At 46.9% G+C, this 19655-nt stretch overlaps 1 protein-coding gene across 4 annotated transcripts in view; it reads right to left on the minus strand.

The window, feature by feature from the left end:
* Nucleotides 1-18426, minus strand: part of B4GALT4 (beta-1,4-galactosyltransferase 4) — a 53545-nt gene extending 35119 nt beyond the window's left edge. Inside the window, exons 1-2 of one of the 4 annotated variants that reach the window (XM_030533610.1) lie at nucleotides 18339-18426; nucleotides 10747-10895 (exon numbers count right to left, since the gene is read on the minus strand). The gene's annotated coding sequence lies outside the window, so the exon portion shown is untranslated. Of the gene's footprint in view, nucleotides 1-10746; nucleotides 10971-17986; nucleotides 18121-18338 lie in introns of those variants that run through there. The other 3 variants (XM_030533600.1, XM_030533619.1, XM_030533592.1) reach the window with 3 other exon arrangements.
* Between the last annotated feature and the right edge of the window lie 1229 nt (nucleotides 18427-19655).

Below are 19655 nucleotides of genomic sequence, written 5' to 3' on the forward strand. Positions count from 1 at the left end.
AAGCATGTGCCAAGTGAGCAATATATAAGTAGAGCCATCTTGAGCTTTCTGCTGGGAAACAGTTCAGCAGCTGCCTTTTCTAAGGCTGGGATTCACAGGCTGCCTACTAGGCGACCACTGAATTCTGGCTCTGAAGTTCATTCTAATCAGCTCAGGACTTAATGCACAGTACTGTTTTTGAACAGGGGAAGCACCAGCTTCACAACATTTAAAGAAGACCTGCCAAGGGGGAAACAATTGGGCGTTTTCCTTTTTTGGCATCTTTGTGATGGATAAAGGCAGCCTGAAAAGTGGTGTTTGTTTTTGGTGAGGCAGGGGGGTTGCCTACTTGCTTTTAAATTAGAAACATACAGGCTTGTCAAGCCTGTAAGATTCTATAACCTTTATCTATAGTAGGGGAATTTTTAAAACATTTCCCATCATTGTTAATACAAATTCAGCTTCACTGGTGTTAGCAACAGCTGAAGCACCAAGTGTAAATAGGCTGCCAGCAGCCACTGGTATTTTACATGCTATATGGATTAGGTCTGTGCTGAGCCTGGTACCTCTTGATCCACCATGCTGCTTCCTTTCCAGCACCTCATGGAGGCTTCGCTAGGTGGCTACCCAACTTGGAGCATGTAAGGTTACTGACATAACCTGTAACCGTACAGATCACTGCTATATATTTGCAGCAAATATTGTACAAAGGTTGTTGTGTGAGGTGTCTATGAAAACGTTATGATTTGCTGATTATGATTATGCTATCTGTATGGGTGTATCATTTTTGTAGTTGAAGTTATGAATATTAGCTATGTATCTGAATATCAATGTGTTTTAATTCTAAGCAACCTCAGTGAAGCATTTGGTCAGCTTCTTAAGAAAGAAGTATTCTCAGGAAGTGCCCAATCAAGAAACACTTGGCTGACAATGAACTTTGGGAGATGTCAATCCCCAAAGCAGAGCTTTCCTGGGAATGTTCAAACTAACATGTAAACAATGGCATTGGCCTGTGAAGAACTGAGTCATGCATGGACATGTGGCTTGCCTATGTGACTCCAGGCTTCATCTTGCTGCTGTGATCTTCCACAGGGCAGAGGATATAAGAGGCCCTGAAAACTTCTCCATCTTGTCTTCAATCCTGATTCTGACTTCTGGAGGGACTTTGCTACAAACTAAAGCTCTGAAAAAAGGACTGAATGACCCATTCCATCTGTGGATGTATTCTAGAGACTTAATTTGAACCTGCAGTTTATTCCAGCACTGAACCAAGAACTTTGCCATTAATGTATGTAATTGATTCCATTTAACCAGTTCTAGCGCTCGTCTATATCTTTTTCCTTCTATGAATAAACCTTTAGATTCTAAAGGATTGGCAACAGCGTGATTTGTGGGTGAGATCTAACTTCTATATTAACCTGGGTCTGGGGCTTGGTCCTTTGGGATCGGGAGAACCATTTTAATTTTACTGCGGTATTGGTTTTCATAACCATTCGTCCCCATAACAAGTGGCACTGGTGGTGATACTGGGAAACTGGAGTGTCTAAGGAAATTGCTTGTGTGACTTACGGTTAGCCAGAGGGGTAAAATTGAAATCTTCTCGGTTTGGCTGGTTTGGTTTGCCTTGGTGTGCAAAGGAACCCCATCCTTGGGCTATAACTGCCCTGCTTTAAGCCATTTCTCCTGAACTGGTACTCTCAGTTGGGTCCCACCAAAGCCAGCATCATTACAGAGTTATTCCTCACATGTGCAATGACAATGATAAGCAGGTCAACCTTTGGTATGTGGCTGATCAAGTGGAAGTGAATCTCTTCTAGCAGTGGGTCACCCTGACAGCTGGAGGTCTGTTAGCTGATCTGTGGAGTAGAGTGTCAAGTAAGGGAACAGGTGTCCCATGTGATGGGATGGGGCTCAGGGTTTGAGAGGGGCATCAGGTCTCTTCCAGTTCCTCTCTTCAGACTCCAGGCTGGAGATGGGCATCAGTGGCTACAGGACTCCAAAGCAGTCCAGCAGCAGCTTGGCCCTCACTCCTGTCCTCCTTATGTGCTGCTAGGGTGACTGACCAGGCTAGGGTCACTGCCAGTTTGACTTTTCTGTTAGTCATGATGTTCTTGTGAATTTCCATGGCTGCCAACACTAGGCGATTAGGTTTACAATTGTATTAGTAGCACTAAAGAGTCCTCATGCTTCCACTCCTGGTTTACAGTCCCAACCAACCCCTTCTGACCACTCCCTCTGGGGTTCTCTGGAGATTGCCCAAAATCTCACCTTGCTCCTTGTTGATGGTATCTCTACGCAAGGGCATTCGTGCATGCATAATGGTGGTCTATCAATTCTTTGGCTTTCATTATTACATTCTAAAATGCTGGAAGACTAATGCACTTCTCAGTACATCGGTTCAATGAACACCAAAACAAGCTCAATAACGTGGTCTCCATGTGCTTACACTGAGCCACCAGAGGGACCCGAACATTGGTATGGAGATTTGTTAATGCCAACACAGTTGCAGTCACCAGTACTCAACCCACTCTCTATTTCTCCATTTCTCCTGCTCCTTTGAGTATGAGCTGCAGGCTACTGAAAGAGCACTCAGAGCATATTAGGACAGGTAGTGAAGGCAGAGAGAATGCATGCAGCAACCCCAGGGAGTAGAGAAAACAAATAAGAAGTGAAGAGGCAATAGAATGAGGAGAAGAAGTAATGGTGATGGATTAACAGCTAAAGGAAGGGAATAGCTCAGGGCTTGGCTACACTAGAGAGTTGCAGCACTGGTGAGGGGGTTACAGCGCTGCAACTTAGGATGTGGCCACACTTGCAAAGCACAGCCAGCGCTGCAACTCCCTGGTTGCAGCGCTGGCTGTACACCCGGTCGAGCCTCAGGTGTAGGGATTCCAGCGCTGGTGATGCAGCGCTGGTCAGCAAGTGTGGACGCCCACCAGTGCTTTTATTGACCTCTGAGGTATAAGGAGGTATCCCAGATTTCCTGTCCACAACAAACCGGAAGAAAGGGAGAGCTCGGAGTTCAGGCAAACTGCTTATTTAAAAAACAAACACAGCTCCTGTTTGCTGAGCGAGCTGAGGCCGGCAGAGGAATTACTTTGGAATGTTCACAGCTGTTTGCTTGAAGAGAGAAACAGCACGCTCACACGGCAGGGGGAGAGGGGGAAGTCCGTGTTCAGCAGTTGCTGATCTGGTCTGACGGGTATTTAGCAGTACATAATTTGCATTTAGTGAATGAGAGAGGAGTGGGGGAAGGGAGTTAGAACTTTTAAAATGATTGAAGGTAGGCACAGTCCTTAGAACTTGCAAGGCAGGGAGCTGAGAACAGTGTTAACTCCAAAAATCCATTCTGTCTGTCTCCTCCACGCTCCCTGTCACATTCCACCCCACCCCCCTCTTTTGAAAAGCACGTTGCAGCCACTAGAATGCTGGGATAGCTGCCCACAATGCACTACTCCCAACAGCGCTGCAAGTGCTGCAAATGTGGCCACACTGCAGCGCTGGTAGCTGTCAGTGTGGCCACACTGCAGCGCTGGCCCTACACAGCTGTACGAACACAGCTGTAACTACCAGCGCTGCAAAACTGTAAGTGTAGCCATACCCTCAGTCAGGAAGAGGCCAAAGAGGAGGAGGCAACAGCGGATGAGAAGAAAAAAAAACAAGACAAGGAACAGGGATGAAAAGAAGACAGGGAAGAAATGGAAAAAGGTAAGGGAAAACAAGGAGGAAACAAAATGCTGAGATTTTCACTGAATATTTCACTTCAGCTCTGAAAAGTCATTTTCCCACATTTTGCTTAATCTCACTAGCAGATATACCACACCAATAAATTTGAGGAAGGAAGGTAACAGGAGGCAAGGGCAAAATATTGTGACTGATATAACTTGAGTCAAATCACTGCTCACTCTTGAGTTTGAAACTAAGTTAACAGGGAAGCATTTGTTCTTTAATATTGCTGGCTGAAACATCAGTATGTTCCACCCAAATTTCAAGTTCCATTCAGTTGTCATTTAATACGTTTTGCCTTATCTGATCTTTCTATTCCTCTAGTGTCATTGTCATTTCTACTGTACTACTCACTGAAGTAAAACTTCATATGATGTCCTGACTCCCAACTGTGGTCATTAAAAATCCCCTTTACATAGAAGAAGGCATTGTTAACCCTGGTATTCTGGTCAAATTTCAGCTCACATATTTACATTTTGCCTACCTAAATTCTTCCTCTAGTTTCTACTAGATATAATATTCGTCTTCACTATCTTTCATAAACCACTGTGTTGCCATGCATCATCAAAAAACTGATATATTTCTCCCTAGAGATCGTTTCCCTTAGTTGGTGGGTGAGTTATCATTGTATATAGTGTGATTTGCAAAGAGCTCTAGGATACTTTGGGATGTTAAGTTAAATAAAGTAGTTATCTTTATATAGCTTTTAACATACTGGAAATGTACTATGTTTAAAGGCATTTGACTAAGACCAACTTACTACAATCATCTATAGGCTTGGTTTCATTAACAGCAGATTTCACTTCAGAGAATGTATTCCTTTAAACAAGGTAAAATAGCTACCCACACCTGAAGTGTGCATGTGTCAGATTCACAGTAATGAGACCTCTGACACCTTCATGGTACCCCCACTCAGGTCTCATGCCTCAAGCTGTCACCTTTCTTGGGGTGGGACACGCATACCCTCTCCCTCTAGACTTGGGATTTAGGCTTCAATTCATCCTGTAACTCACTGATCACCGTAGCAAGTCTGAGTTTATTTCAGCAATAAAAATAAATAAGAAGGAGGGAGTTTCTGAGTAAATTTGGAGCTCTGATGTACTCTGCTTCTTCCCCACTCGCATTTCAGTCTGACTAACTCAGTCAGGGTAGCATTGGGATATGGAGTCAAACTGAGTTCTTGGGAAGCTGAATGGATGCAAAGAGGTCTCGGAGGGGAACCCCAACATATTTTAATGAAAGACTATGCATGACTCAGTTTCCCTGCTCACCTTATATTGTAGGCTAAAAAGACAGAATGACTGAGCCAGCTAAGATAAAAGCGAGAATACCCAAAGAACCATTTACTATAAACAAGATAAGTTAGGAATGTAGAGATAAGGTAAAGAGTAGGTCAAGCGTGGACAATGATTGGTTCCTGCAAAGTAACCAGTCCAATCCAAAAATGTGTAGGAAATCTAATGAGATGTGTTATATATAACTTCACAAACTATATATATATATATAGTTAAGTTATAATTATAGTTATATTATATGTATGTATGTGGCAGGATGGGTGCTGAGGAAAGCATTTGTCAGAACTGATCAGGTATCTGCTGGCTGTGGAACTTTACTGAGCTGAGACCAGAACCACATGCAGTGACTGGTGACATAGGGTGGTACTGGAGACATGGCTATAGAAGGTTTGAATGAGGAAGGAGATAAATCTGTGGGAAGTTTCCCCTTACCACTATGAAAGTTCTGTTCACTGTGGACACTGGTAAACCCACATGGGTGTACAGCTCAATAAGAAAAACTGGGGGCTGAGGGAACTGTGTATGGCAATGCATGTAGTCATGCAGAGATGTGAGATCAAAATGAAAAATGTCTCTGAGATTCAGTACCAAGTATACTATGGCACCAATGGCACTGCCACATCAGGCCCATACTCGAAGCCCACGACTGCAAGGGGGCACACAAATATGTTTGGCACCGGGCCCACAAGGTTAATCCAGCCCTGGCCAGCTAGCGTACTATTATATAAACTTTACAGCAAGAACTCGTACCTCCCAGGCCCTGCAAATATGGTTCTGCCTTCATCTATGTATGTTAATACAGGACAATTATTCCTCATAAATATGGATACCAAGTGTGAAAGTAGAATGAATTATATTGTGAAAATAGAAAGGATTCAAGAAATGCTGTCTGTACTTTTAAGCAAAATTGTTGGAATGCTGCAATCCAGGTGTCAGGAATACAGACATTAACATAGAACAATTGCACTGTTTAAGGGCAATTGGTGAAGTATTAGCCTTAGATCAATAAGAGTTAGTAAGGAAGTAGGATATGCATGCTGTGCCCCAGGTGAAATGTTACTGTTTTGCTTTCTTTGTCCCCTTTGTCTAATTCCCGCTCTTTTATCTGTATAAATAAGACTGTTTGGGTCTTGCATGGCCACTCACATTATCTGGGTGTTATTGGCGGAGTGCTGCGCTAATAAAACAGAGTGGTCTGACAAATATTGAGTCCTGATTCTAACTTTGACACAAGATAAAACTGTTGACTTTGCAGTTAAATAAACTCCTCTCACAATAGATAAACCTGAATACCGTGGGCAGAGATAATTGAGAAACATTCACAGACTTCAAATTTTATTTATTTTGTACACTAACTTCACAAACTACATAATAAGGAATCACTCCCCCCCCCCCCCCCCCGCCGACAACGGTGGTAGAATGTTTACCAGTATACAGCAAAAACATACTGCAGTTTAGGACAGGAAGCAAAGAACACCATCCTACCCAACTGAAACTCCATGGGAAAATACAAGGAGGTAAAACATAATTATCCAAATTTGAATTTAGCCAGAACACCAAAGTGAATGGTTTTACCAACAGTGCTATCAGATTTTTGAGAACTATATGTGTCAGATGTCAGACCCTCCTTTTCAAGACAGACAAATACCAGGATAGGTATTGCAAACCACATCTCTATATAAAACTGCAACCAATCCTGCCAAACTAAACAAATTAAATTGCCCATCCTCCAGGTACAACACATATCAGTGACATTTGCATACTCACACACTGAGGGCTTGTCTACATCAGAAAGTTGCAGCGCTGGTGAGGGAGTTACAGCGCTGCAACTTTGAAGGTGTACACATCTGCAGGGCATCACCAGCGCTGCAACTCCCTGTTTGCAGCGCTGGCCGTACTCCCGTTTTGTCTCGGGTGTAGAGGATCCAGCGCTGGTGATCCAGCGCTGGTAATCCAATGTAGACACTTACCAGCGCTTTTCTTGACCTCCGTGGAAGGAGGAAGCCTCTGGTAATCAAGCTGGTCTCCTTTCCCGGTTTGCTCTCTCGTTCCCGGAACCCCGAGCAAGCAGGTCTCCTTCCCTGCGGTTTGCTGGGTGGCTCCGGGAACGCGAGAGCAAACCGCGGCGAAGCTGGTCTCCTTTCCCGGTTTGCTCTCTCGTTCCCGGAGCCCCGAGCAAGCAGGTCTCCTTCCCTGCGGTTTGCTGGGTGGCTCCGGGAACACGAGAGCAAACCGCGGCGAAGCTGGTCTCCTTTCCCGGTTTGCTCTCTCGTTCCCGGAACCCCGAGCAAGCAGGTCTCCTTCCCTGCGGTTTGCAGGGTGGTTCGGGGAACGCGAGAGCAAACCGCGGCGAAGCTGGTCTCCTTTCCCGGTTTGCTCTCTCGTTCCCGGAACCCCGAGCAAGCAGGTCTCCTTCCCTGCGGTTTGCAGGGTGGTTCGGGGAACGCGAGAGCAAACCGCGGCGAAGCTGGTCTCCTTTCCCGGTTTGCTCTCTCGTTCCCGGAACCCCGAGCAAGCAAGTCTCCTTCCCTGCGGTTTGCTGGGTGGCTCCGGGAACGCGAGAGCAAACTGCGGCGAAGCTGGTCTCCTTTCCCGGTTTGCTCTCTCGTTCCCGGAACCCCGAGCAAGCAGGTCTCCTTCCCTGCGGTTTGCAGGGTGGTTCGGGGAACGCGAGAGCAAACCGCGGCGAAGCTGGTCTCCTTTCCCGGTTTGCTCTCTTGTTCCCGGAACCCCGAGCAAGCAGGTCTCCTTCCCTGCGGTTTGCTGGGTGGCTCCGGGAACGCGAGAGCAAACCGAGGCGAAGCTGGTCTCCTTTCCCGGTTTGCTCTCTCGTTCCCGGAACCCCGAGCAAGCAGGTCTCCTTCCCTGCGGTTTGCAGGGTGGTTCGGGGAACGCGAGAGCAAACCGCGGCGAAGCTGGTCTCCTTTCCCGGTTTGCTCTCTCGTTCCCAGAACCCCGAGCAAGCAGGTCTCCTTCCCTGCGGTTTGCTGGGTGGCTCCGGGAACGCGAGAGCAAACCGCGGCGAAGCTGGTCTCCTTTCCCGGTTTGCTCTCTCGTTCCCGGAACCCCGAGCAAGCAGGTCTCCTTCCCTGCGGTTTGCAGGGTGGTTCGGGGAACGCGAGAGCAAACCGCGGCGAAGCTGGTCTCCTTTCCCGGTTTGCTCTCGCGTTCCCGGAACCCCCCTTGAAGCCGCCCAACAGCGCTGCAGTGTGGCCACATCTAACACCACTTGCAGCGCTGGTTGCTGTAAGTGTGGCCACTCTGCAGCGCTGGCCCTATACAGCTGTACTAATACAGCTGTAACAACCAGCGCTGCAAAATTTTAGATGTAGACATGGCCTGATTTAGTGTATCCACAAGGGGCTCTGATACCAGTCAGCTCTGTGTTTTTGGGGAATCAGGGCACAGTGTCTGGCCTCTCTGACACATAAGGGACGCCCTCCATCCCCGCAGGTTTCTCCCTGAACCAGTACCGATCAGAGAAAAGGCTTGCAGAGAGCAGTGAAGGGCATTGGGAAACACACCTAGATCCATCCTGACAAGAGTGACAAAATTAAGACATCTCTATTTGCATACAGAATAGAGAGCAGACACAACTACCTTAGTCTTATCTGCATGAAAGATGGGACAGAGATTAGCATACAGAATGAAGAACAGAGAACAGCACTTAACTCTGGGACTAGAAAAGCAGGGAAGCACTGCATCATGGGAATCTCTGCTCCAGAAGTTAATGAACCTATGCCTGCCCACACCCAGCTCAGCAGTTATCAGACCAATTCTAGTAATGAATCCTTGATTGATATCCAAAATATGGAAGCTGCCTAATTGCATTGTGAGCTCCCTGGAAGAAAACACCACCCATAGCCAAGAGTGATCAGCTCCTATTATCTAATCTAAAGAAAATCCTTGAGTCATCAGTTTGCCCATAAACAAATCTAGTGTTCTCCCCTGAATTGTTGTTTCTCTACAAAAACTCCTACCTATGCTCAAGTAAGCGTTCTGATGCTTAGATCCAAACTATGCATCAGTTCCACTGAAACTGCATCTTCTCCTAACTGATCGTGCTGGGGTCAGGACCCTGAGCTACCACCATTACCTGGGAATCTCAACCAGTTCAAGCCTCATGGAATAGGTGGAGATCCCCCTCTTTCTCTCTCTCTGTTTTCCTTTCTACCTTAGGTATTAACCTTAATGTATGTTATGTTGGGTTAGCCCTCCTTGTGTAGTTATCACTATTATTCAGTAAATAGCTTTTATGGTTAAGCTGGTTGCTTCTCTCTCTCTTGCTGAACTTTACTCTTTTGTGTTTTTAGTTTCCCCCATTTATTCTACAGCAACGCTTCTTTACCTAAGCTAAAGATCCCTGCAGCGCCCAAAATACTGTGGGCTTTGCTACCAGTACAATTGAGATGTGAGAGTGGGGATAAGGACATGCTGAATCTGGGACATATTGGGGGGAGGGGGCAGCTTGAAAGTGCTGCTTGATCCAGCCCATTGAGCCCAGGGACATATAAGGGGTCAGCTTAATAATGCTGATTGACTCGGTCCGCTCAGACTTGCTCTGTTAGTGTGTGTGTGTTCATCCAGATCTGGGACTAGAGGAACCAAGCCCTAAAGAACTTAGGTCTTGCAGGATAGCTCCATTGGGAGAGGACTTGCATAAGGGAGAATTAGAGCTGCATATGAAAACACACGTGACACAAGCAGTACATTGATAGAACTACAGAACCCCCCTAGAAGAGTAACCTGAAAAAATGATCATACCCCAAAGTAACGGGCTGATCTGGTAACAGCTCCTGCAGAGACAAGATCTCCCCATATTCCAGCCCAACTAGTTCAGCAAAGCACTGGAGAGGGGGAAGAATCCCACACAGCAATCTGGATGGGGAGCAGCAGCAGAGCAACTCAGGGATTTGTACAGTGGCAAATTCTCTGAGCCTGATCATTTCTGCATAATCTAGCCCCAGCCTTCCAACCACCGCCTACTTTATATCTTGCATGACAGCATGCTGACAGCTCCATGAAAATGGGCTCCATGCTGTACAGGGGATGTCAAATACACCCTGTTCAGCGGAAATACACCAGTTCCACTAAAAGAGGGCCCTGCATACCTGCAGAAGAAGGGATAAAATTCAACCCATACTGAAAAACACATTTGGTCCACACATGCTGTAGCAGGGACCGAAGTATAGAAGAGTTCCTAAGACAGCGTTTATCAGATCAGAATTCTGCAGTTTACAATTCAACATCTGTACTCAAACTGGATCCCCAAAGTTGAAAGGAGGTTATTGCTGAGGGCAGCACGGACAGACAAAATAACATTCTGACCCTCAGCTTCCAAGGAGGTGATCTGTTTACCAGCAACTCAGTAGAAATACTGACTTATGGTATCGGCTTATCATGCAGGACAGTCACAGCTCCTGAATTCTTAAATGCTTATTCCAGCCCCTTCTCACAGGTTTTTCAGGTCAATACATGTTTTAGCTTTCCATTAAGTTAACTCTAATTTGTGTCACTGCTTTAGGGCACTTCCTTACACACTAAGTTTAATTTCCTCTCCACCTTTTCCAAAAGAAAATCTTTTCAACCAACTTTTCAGTCTTCACCCAGAAAGGGAACACTGAATTCAATGGCTATTAAGTTTCCACCAACCCCCGCCAAACCAACACCCCCCCCCCCCCCCCCCCCCCCCCCCCCGCTTTATCTTTTCAAACCAAGAGGAAGCAAATACATTAGATCTACTTACTGCTGCTGCTCTCTTTCCTGTAGAGGAGTCACTCTGTGCAGAGTTATGGAGATTCCTGTGTGAATAGCAGACACTTCTCAGCCATGAAACCCCACACCACAAAGAGACCTTTGTTGCTTCGCACATGCCAGGAAAGAGTCAGCTCAACACTGCAGGGACCATCGGAAAAAAAAAAACTAAGTCAACACTTTCAGCCTTTTTCCACCCCACAGGCCACTCCCTCGTCCCTTCCTACATGCTCCTCCTCCCTTCCTCACCCCCCCCCCTTCTGAGTGTGTAGAGAGCTTCTATCTTCCAAAGCAGACAGCAATATATTCTGGAGGCATGCAGATAGATCCAGGAGGGCAGTTTGCCAAAGACGCTACCACAATACAAATAATGAACAATAATAACAGTACGAAGTCTGGATTGTGAAGGATTAAGAGCCTCGTAAACACAAAAGAAGATTTTCACCTGAACCCCCATAGCCTCTGTCCTTATGGAGATTCTTCAAGTAAAGCTTCTATCATCCTTACCTACGTTAATCTGCCTAGCACCATCTTCTAAACCCTCCTCCCCAGCCACACCCACAGACCTCTCCATCACATTGTCACTATGTCTACACTGGCAAGTTTCTGCACAGTAAAGCAGTTTTCTGCCTGTAACTCCCAAAGTGTACACACCGCCAAGCCACTTAGTGCACAGAAACTGCACACTTACAACGCTGTACAACAAACACCCCAACGAGAGGCGTACAGATTTCTGCACCAGGGCTACAGTGCCACAGTGCGAGTGTAGACGCTGTGGTCAATTACAGTGCTGTGACTGGCCTCTGGGATGTCTCCCACAATGCCTGGCCTCAACTCTCTGGTCATCGGTTTGAACTCTACTCCCCTGCCCTCTTGTGACCAACCGTCAGCTCTACCCCATACATTCCTTTTGAATTTTGAAAGTCCCCTCTCTGTTTGCTCTGTGATGTGTGCAGTGGTCTCAGCGCATCTTTCCAGGTGGCCATGCCTGCTCCACACACCAAGTGATCCCCCGCTTGGAGCAATGCCGAGCCGCTGGACCTCATCAGCATTTGGGGAGAGGAGACTGTACAGTCCCAGCCATGCTCCAGCCATAGGAATTGTGAGACCTATGGACAGATTTCACAATGCCTGACAGAAAGGGACATCACTGGGACACATTGCAGTGCAGAGTCAAAGTGAAGGAGCTGTGGAATGCCTACCACAAGGTGCAGGTGGCAAACCGCCGCTCCAGTGCTGCGCACACAAGCTGCCGGTTCTACAAAGAGTTGGATGTGATACTCGTCGGCTCACACACGAGTCAAAAGTGGACTGAGCCAGGAGGAGGAAATCTTGGACGAGGATGTGGAGGGGGGAGACCCAGAGGCAGAGGTTGACTCAGAGGTCAGAGATGCATACAGCCAGCTCTTTTCTATCATGGAGGAGGCTAGCCAGTCACTGCTGGCGGATGTTGGCGAAGTGAAAAAAGGAGAGCAGGCCCCTAGTAAGTGGATTTGATTTTGGGAGTCGCTGAAGCGAGTTGGTCAGGAGAAGGAGGGTTGCAGAAAGCAGGCTTGTCTCCCACTGCATGCCTAGTCTGAGTAGTGGAAGAGGCTGTTGATAGGCTCCCTCACTTAACGGGAATCTCCCTCAAAGATCTCCAGGAATCTCTTGTGGAGATACGGGGCAGAGCTGCTTTGTTTCTTGCCCCATTAATGGTTACTTTCCCGTGCCACTGTGCCATCACTGTGGGGAGAGGGGGGACCAATGCTGCATACAGGCGAGTCGTATGGGGCCAGGGCAGAAGCCACAGGCTTGGAAAAGACCCTCCCTTGATTCCCTGCTCACCCTCAGCAGCAAGATATCTTCCATAATGATCACCTCCTGTGGAAAGTGAGGGGACAGGAATGATTATCAGCCCCCCTCAAAGGGCTGGCTCTTCCCAAGAGCCACATGCCCAGTATACAGCAGAGTCTGAGATGAGTGATTTACCCTGCCCCTGCGGGTATGTACCATTTTGGGGGTCTTGTGATTCGTGTGTGCTTGCCTGGGGTCAGCCAGTTAGTGACAGGTGTGCGAGTACTGGCTGTTTTACATCACTGAATCAGTGTTGTCTGTGCTGCAAACAATACTGCTTCTGTAAAATGTTGCGTTTAAACTTCACAGAGATGACCTTGGGAGCCCAGCCTCCTGCTTTGTTATTAGCAGCTGAACTGCTGCGCAGTATTAGAAAGCAACCAAGAAGACCTAAGGAGGACTTTCTGCATGAGGTTATGATGCACTTCGCTGCTGAGAAAAAGGAATTGAAGGAGTGGCGGGACAGCGAGAAGAGGGACTGAAAGGAGAACGTGGCACACCAGAATGAAGCCACAGAGCAGTTCTTAAAGGTTATAGAGCGCCAAGCAGACACACTCTAGGACATACTAGCACTGCAAACCAAGCAGCTCCAAGCCCACCTTCCCCTGCAGCCGCTGTCGCAAAAGTCTCTCTCATGCTCCCCCCAGACACTGCCAGCACACTCTTATCAACCTCCTGGTTCCAGTCTATACCCACGGCATTCCACTCCTCCCCCCTCACAGTCCAGCACTGTGGACCCACACTAACCACTGCACTCAACACCCATCCCTCTGCAGTTTGGCCCTGCTGAAGCACAGTACCTGCTGCATTGTACTCCAAAGAAGAAGGCTGGATATGATCCCTGGACAAATCTTTAGCCATCCCAGGACCCCTCCTCTTCCTCCTCGGACCTTCCCTTCCCCCACCCCATCACTGCTGATTTTTTTTTTTTTGGTTTGACTCTCTCCTCCGGTTGTTGTTTTGTTTTTTTTTTAATAAAAGGATTGTGTTGTTTTGAAAGCAATCTTTATTCTATTAATTGAAAGCAAAAAGAGCCCTGCAAAGCAACATACAATTATGTTAAACCCACATATTGCATCATCTGCACCAATCACCTCCTAGCATTACAAGCACTGCACTCCTGAGCATAGCAACAAATATTAGTAGCTTTCAGCTTCAAATTGCTGCCTCAAGGCATCCCTGATCCTTATTGCCCCACACTGTGCCCCTCTAATAGCCCTGGTCTCTGACTGTTTGAACTCAGCCTCCAGGCACTGAGCCTCTGTGGTCCAGGCCTGAGTGAAGCTTTCACCCTTCTCTTCACAAATATTATGGAGTGTACTGCACTCAGGTATAAACATAGGAATATTGTCATCAGCCAGGTCCAGCTTCCCATACAGGCAGCGACAGAGGGCTTTTAAATGGCCAAAAGCACACTCAACAGTCATTCTGTACTTGCTGAGCCTGTTGTTGAACTACTCCTTGCTGCTGTCAAGTTGCCCCGTCTATGGCTTCATAAGCCACGGCATTAAGGGTTAGGCGGGGTCTCCCAGGATCAAAATGGGCATGCCACTCATGATGTATTAGTCAGAGCAAGCTGCGTACTGATCAATAGTTCAGGATCCATTCCTGCAGACTGAAGAAGCAGTGTGTGCAATACAGAAACTGTTGAAAGATTGTGCCAAATGTGGACAGAAGCACAGGGATTGCTGGGATGTGAAGCAATGCATTACAGACAGGACCCAGGATGCCCCGTGAGCTTCTCCAGCTTCCCATAACTCTTAGCAGCAGAAGAGAAAGAGGTGCTCTGTGGAATAGCTGCCCAAAGTACATCGCTCCAAATACCATTGCAAGTGCCGCAAGTGTGAACACGCTATTGTGCAGGCAGCTGACAGTATAAACACAAAACAGCGGTTTCCCTTCAGCACTCTCGGAGCAGCACTGTAACTCCCAGCGCTGTAATTCTGCCAGTGTAGACATGCCCTCAGTATCAGCTAGTCAAAGTCAGTCAGTGGCGTGTCATCAAGGACAGAGTTTTGTGCTCCATGATTCTCTTCAAGTGCACCCCAACAGCCCTGGCAGATTCAGTGAGATATAGGGCTTGTCTACATGAACAATTAGTTTGCAGCAAGCTGGGCTGTGAATCTAACCCACTAGCCTGCCATGCACTAACTATCTGTGTGGATCAAGCTGACATGCATTAATAGTTTGTTAAGGAGCTCTGACTTAGTCCCATTTAAAAGAGGACTAGATCAAAGCTCACTAACAAACTGTTAATGCATGTCAGCGGTGTCCTCATGGACAGTTAGGCCATAGCTGGTTAGTATGGGGTAGAGTCACACCCAGCTTGCTGCAAACTAAGGCCAGGTCTACACTTCAAATTTACATCAGTATAACTACATTGCTCAGGGGTGTGAAAAATCCACATCCCTGACCAGCATAGAGATACCAACCTAATCCCTGGTGTGGACTGTGCTACATCAACAGGAGAGATTCTCCCATTGACATAGTTACCACTTCCCATGGTGGTGGATTAACTATGCCAATAGGAGAAGCTCTCCCATCTGCACATTACCATCTTCACTAAAGCAGCTTTAAGTGTAGAGCTGCCCTTAATGTTCATGTAGACAAGCATACAGGGTTTATACCCAAGACTCCTGGTGTAAGAACTGGCAAGGCTAGAACCTAGGGCCATGGGGGTTCTGGGACACTGATGCCTCTACATCACCACTAGAGGCTTAGGCTAGGTGTCCTCGGGAGGACCCCACAAAACTAGGCTCTGCAGGAAGCACTGCCCCTGAAGGACCTGACTGGCAGCCCCTGATAGCCACCAGGTGGGCTGATACCAGTATATAAAACCAGGAAGCAATGATGGGGAGCTGTCTGAGCAACCTCCCTGCTTCTGCTTCAGACCCTGCTAGCAACAGATCCTAGACTACAGCTTCCGACCCTCGTTCATCCTTGGCCTCGCTATTTGATTGCGGTCTGTAATCTGATGCCTAACCCCAGTCTCCTGGTAACCTGACCCTGCCTGCCTCTTGACACCTGACTCTTGGTCTGCTCTGTCTCTGACTGACCTCCTGGCATCTGACCCAACCCAACTTCTGGTGCAACCACTAGGTCAGATTGCCTATGCCCCAGTCATGACAACTGGCTTCTATTTTCAGCTCTGCCACTGACTCTGTATGTGACCATGGACAAGTCAGACCGAAATTTTGAAGAGTGAGCTTTGGGCTCCTTGGTTTTAGGATGAGATGATTTGAGTCTAGTTTTCAGAGTTGTTGAGCCCCCACAGCCCCAGTTAAAGACAATGGGAACTGTGTGCTACTCAGCAGCTCTGACAAAAATCAGACCTTAGGTGTTTCAACTAGGGCATCCAAAAAATCAAGGCACTCCAAATGAGAGGTTACTTCTGAAAATGTTGGCTTAATTCCGTTTGTTACAGTTTTTCCCATCTGTAAAATAGAATTTGACACATGGCTAGAAAGAGTTATACATCCTGCAAAATAAATAAACCATAGAAGACATATGGGGAAGATAATGTTTGTGTTTTTGTGTATTTACATATATATGAGTAGGGTCTAAAGGAACAATTTGTTCACATCTTTCTTAAAGTGTGGCACCCAAAACTAGATACAATATTCCAGCAGAGGCCTCACCAGTGTTGCACAGAGTAGAACAATTATCTCCAATGTCTTAGGTCCATTCTGGTTAACACATTCCAGAATTATATTTGTCTTTTTTGCAAGTGCATCATATTGTTGGCTCATATTCAATTTGTGATCACTGTTATCCAAGTCATCAACGAAAATATTGACTTGTACCAGACCCGGAATAAAACCACTGATAACTATTTTTTTGCGTACAGCTTTCGTACATCTTATAGTAATTACATCTAGACCACATTTCCCCAGCTTGCTTATGAGAATGTCATGTGGAACTGTGTCAAAAGCCCTACGAAAAGCAAGATATCTCACATCTATGACTTTTCCCCTGTTCACTAGGCCAGTAACCTTGTGCTAATCCTAAACCCTAACACTAATCTTTTAAGGAAGATACAAGGGGACCTTAACTCTGCATTTCCTGGTTTTCCAATGTTGGAGTTTTGGAAATTAAACTCTCACATTCTGGAATGGTACAAGGAGCACAAGGCACTGCAAATTCACACTAGCAAAGATTTTTTCAGGGCAATGAGTGTTAAAAGTTAAATCTAATATTAAGCACTGCCCCTGAACAGCATTACAGTAGTTCTCAGAGGCCTTAAAATATCAGGGTCCCTACTCCAAAGAGGTTACGGTCTTAGGCCCCAATCCTGCAAACACTTAAGCACATATGTCATTTTACCCTTTAACTAGTAAGGCTATGATACTACACAAGAATAAAGTTATGTACTTTCTTAAGTGTTTGCTAGATCAGGGTCCAATCAATGGGTTAGTTAATGCTATGGTTGAATTCAGTGGGACTCCCTGAACACTCAAGGGTCAACCTAGACTTACCCAACCACAGTATGAGGCCCAATGCTAGTAAAGTGCTTTGAATATGCTGAACATTCAAATAATAATAAATTTCCCTACTATTTTGATAATAATTTAATAGTAGAATAATTTTAAAGGGTACAGTTACTTCTCATTGTTTATGTTGTTGCTTTACATTTCTCCTGAGACAAGGAAATATCAATGAAGGCTGTTTTCCTTTTGTTTATAGTTGATTTCCTTTTCCCATTGCTGCAACATATGAGTTATCCTTATACATAGATTGCAGTGGATTGCTTATCTGTCTCCATGGGAATTCTCTCTTTAATTCACAGAAACATTTATACCAGTGGTATTCAGACTCTGACTCACGAGCCACAAATGGCTCTTTAATGTGTCTCCTGGCCCTCTTTACAGAACATGATATTAAAACACTATGTGATTTAATTATTAACCAATCAGGATGCTTTTAATTATGTTATTAACCAATTATGTTATCAACTTGCACTAAGTTATTAACATCTACAGTGAGAATAATTTTATATATCAAGAGTTCCCTTATGTTTAAATAGGAGTAATACTGCAGTAAATGAAACAATGAAGTCACACTACTGTGAATCTTTTCGGTAATGTTGGTGGCTAATTTGACTCCTAAACTACTGAGGTTTGAGTATTACTGATTTATACTATTCTTGGGTTTTGCAGGAACTTAGTTTTCACAGAGTCTAAACTCTGGGCCAAATTTGACTTGACAGCATCCTATAAATACACACCCCTTCTCTTTTCTGAAGTGAGACTGGCAGCCCCACCCACTTCGACTTGGCTTAGCACATCCCAAACTCCTCATGAGAGGGACAGGCAAAGCCACCGCAATTCACAGCTGGGGCTGAGCCCAGTACACAAACACACACACACACCTGGGGCCCCCAGCCCCACACTTCACACCTCCACAACAGGCGCCCAGATGCATCTCTCCATCTTCGCTAGACGTTCAGAGCGACGCGAAGAGGCTTTACAGGGAGTCCGCAGCTCCCAGCGCGGGCAGCCGGCTCGGGGGCGGGAGGGCACGTGTGCGGCGCGCTCGCTAGTCACTGCCACGGGCCAAGCGCCGGAGCTTCGGCTTCAACCGCCACCGCGGGTACGTGCTTCGCCCGTGTAACGGCGGCGGGTGTTCCTGGTGCCCCGCCCCCCGCTCTGCCCTTGGCCCCGTTGTTTCGCTCGCGGGAAGGGCTGGCGGTGCCCCGCCCCCAGAGCCCCGGAACTTGGGGGCCGCGGGCCGGGCCGGGCCGTTCCTCACCTGCCTCTGCCGCGGTGTCGCTACCGGCCCGCATCCCCTGCCGCCGACCATAGAGACGAAGGCAGAGCGGCCACCTCCCACCACAGAGACCCCGGCGGAGGGATAGAGCGACCCCTCCTCACCCCCCCAACCGCCACGGGTGAGGCCCCGCGGCCCTGCGCTCCCCTCCCCCAGCCTTGCCTCGTGGGGCGGGAACCGCCGTTCCGCGCGCGCCAGCCGCTCCCCCCCTCCCCCGCTCGGTGGGGCTGGGCGAACTCCCGCCGGTGGCCCCCGGAAGGTGTCAAGGCCCCTGTCCCGCCCCGGCTCCGAGGCACGTTGCCTCTGGCTGCCGGGGAACCTGCGACGCGGGCCTGCGCTGTCCGGGGCCACAACCCGGGAGAGTAACGGAGCTGGCCGGGAGGCCTCGTCTTCCTTACCCGAGTCACGGTGCCCCCTAAAGCGTGAAAAGAAACGTGGCGCCAGCGAGCCTGATCCCGTCCCTGAAATTATCCCCTGGGCACCGATTATTAACTGTTTGGCCAAGCAGGTCTTCGTTTCGCCAGACTCCCGTTTCAGTCAAAGAATAGTTAATAATAATAATAATATCCCTGGGGTCCTCATTATGAAATAAACTGCCAGTTCCTCCTGTATTCCAAGTTACCACCATTGCATCCCTGCTGCCAATTCAAGCAAAGCATAGTTTATTACAATGATTATCATTTTCTGATCATAGCTAAATAACGCCCCAATCTTGCAAAGATTTATATGTGTGTTTAACTACTCATGTGAGTAGTCCCATTGGGTGGCCCATGGTAGCACGGGGGCTTAAATTTCCACATCGTCTGAGAGGAGTCCATTGTGTTTTGCATTTAGGTAATTATTTTGTCTCCTACTGAATTAGTTATACTTGACAACTATTCTGATTCACTACTGTGATTCACATCTCAATGTTGTTATCTGGGCTGGTTATCTACATTTTATTTGCTTTAGAAACATTTCATAATTCAGATGTAAACTAAATACAGGTGTGGTCAGTATCTGAATGCCTAACAAGGCTTCTGTTTTTCTTGGATACAGTCCCAGATATTGTGCATGTTTCTATGTTTCCAGCACATGTGGAGAATATTTACCATATTAAGCTATGCCTCTGGCAGAGTTCTGAGTGCTGCTGACGTCAACAGTGATTTTGCCCTATGTACTGTGCATTTTGTTTACTAATTAAAAGTTATATCTTTTAGAACACTGCCTTCAAAATGAGAGCATTTAAGATGTTTAAAATTTTTAAGTGAAATGAAATTAGTGTTATTTGGCAGATGTTTTGAAATGTAAGAAATCATA

The sequence above is a fragment of the Gopherus evgoodei genome, chromosome 1 (genome assembly GCF_007399415.2).
Source record: "Gopherus evgoodei ecotype Sinaloan lineage chromosome 1, rGopEvg1_v1.p, whole genome shotgun sequence".
NCBI classification, from domain to species: domain Eukaryota; kingdom Metazoa; phylum Chordata; order Testudines; family Testudinidae; genus Gopherus; species Gopherus evgoodei.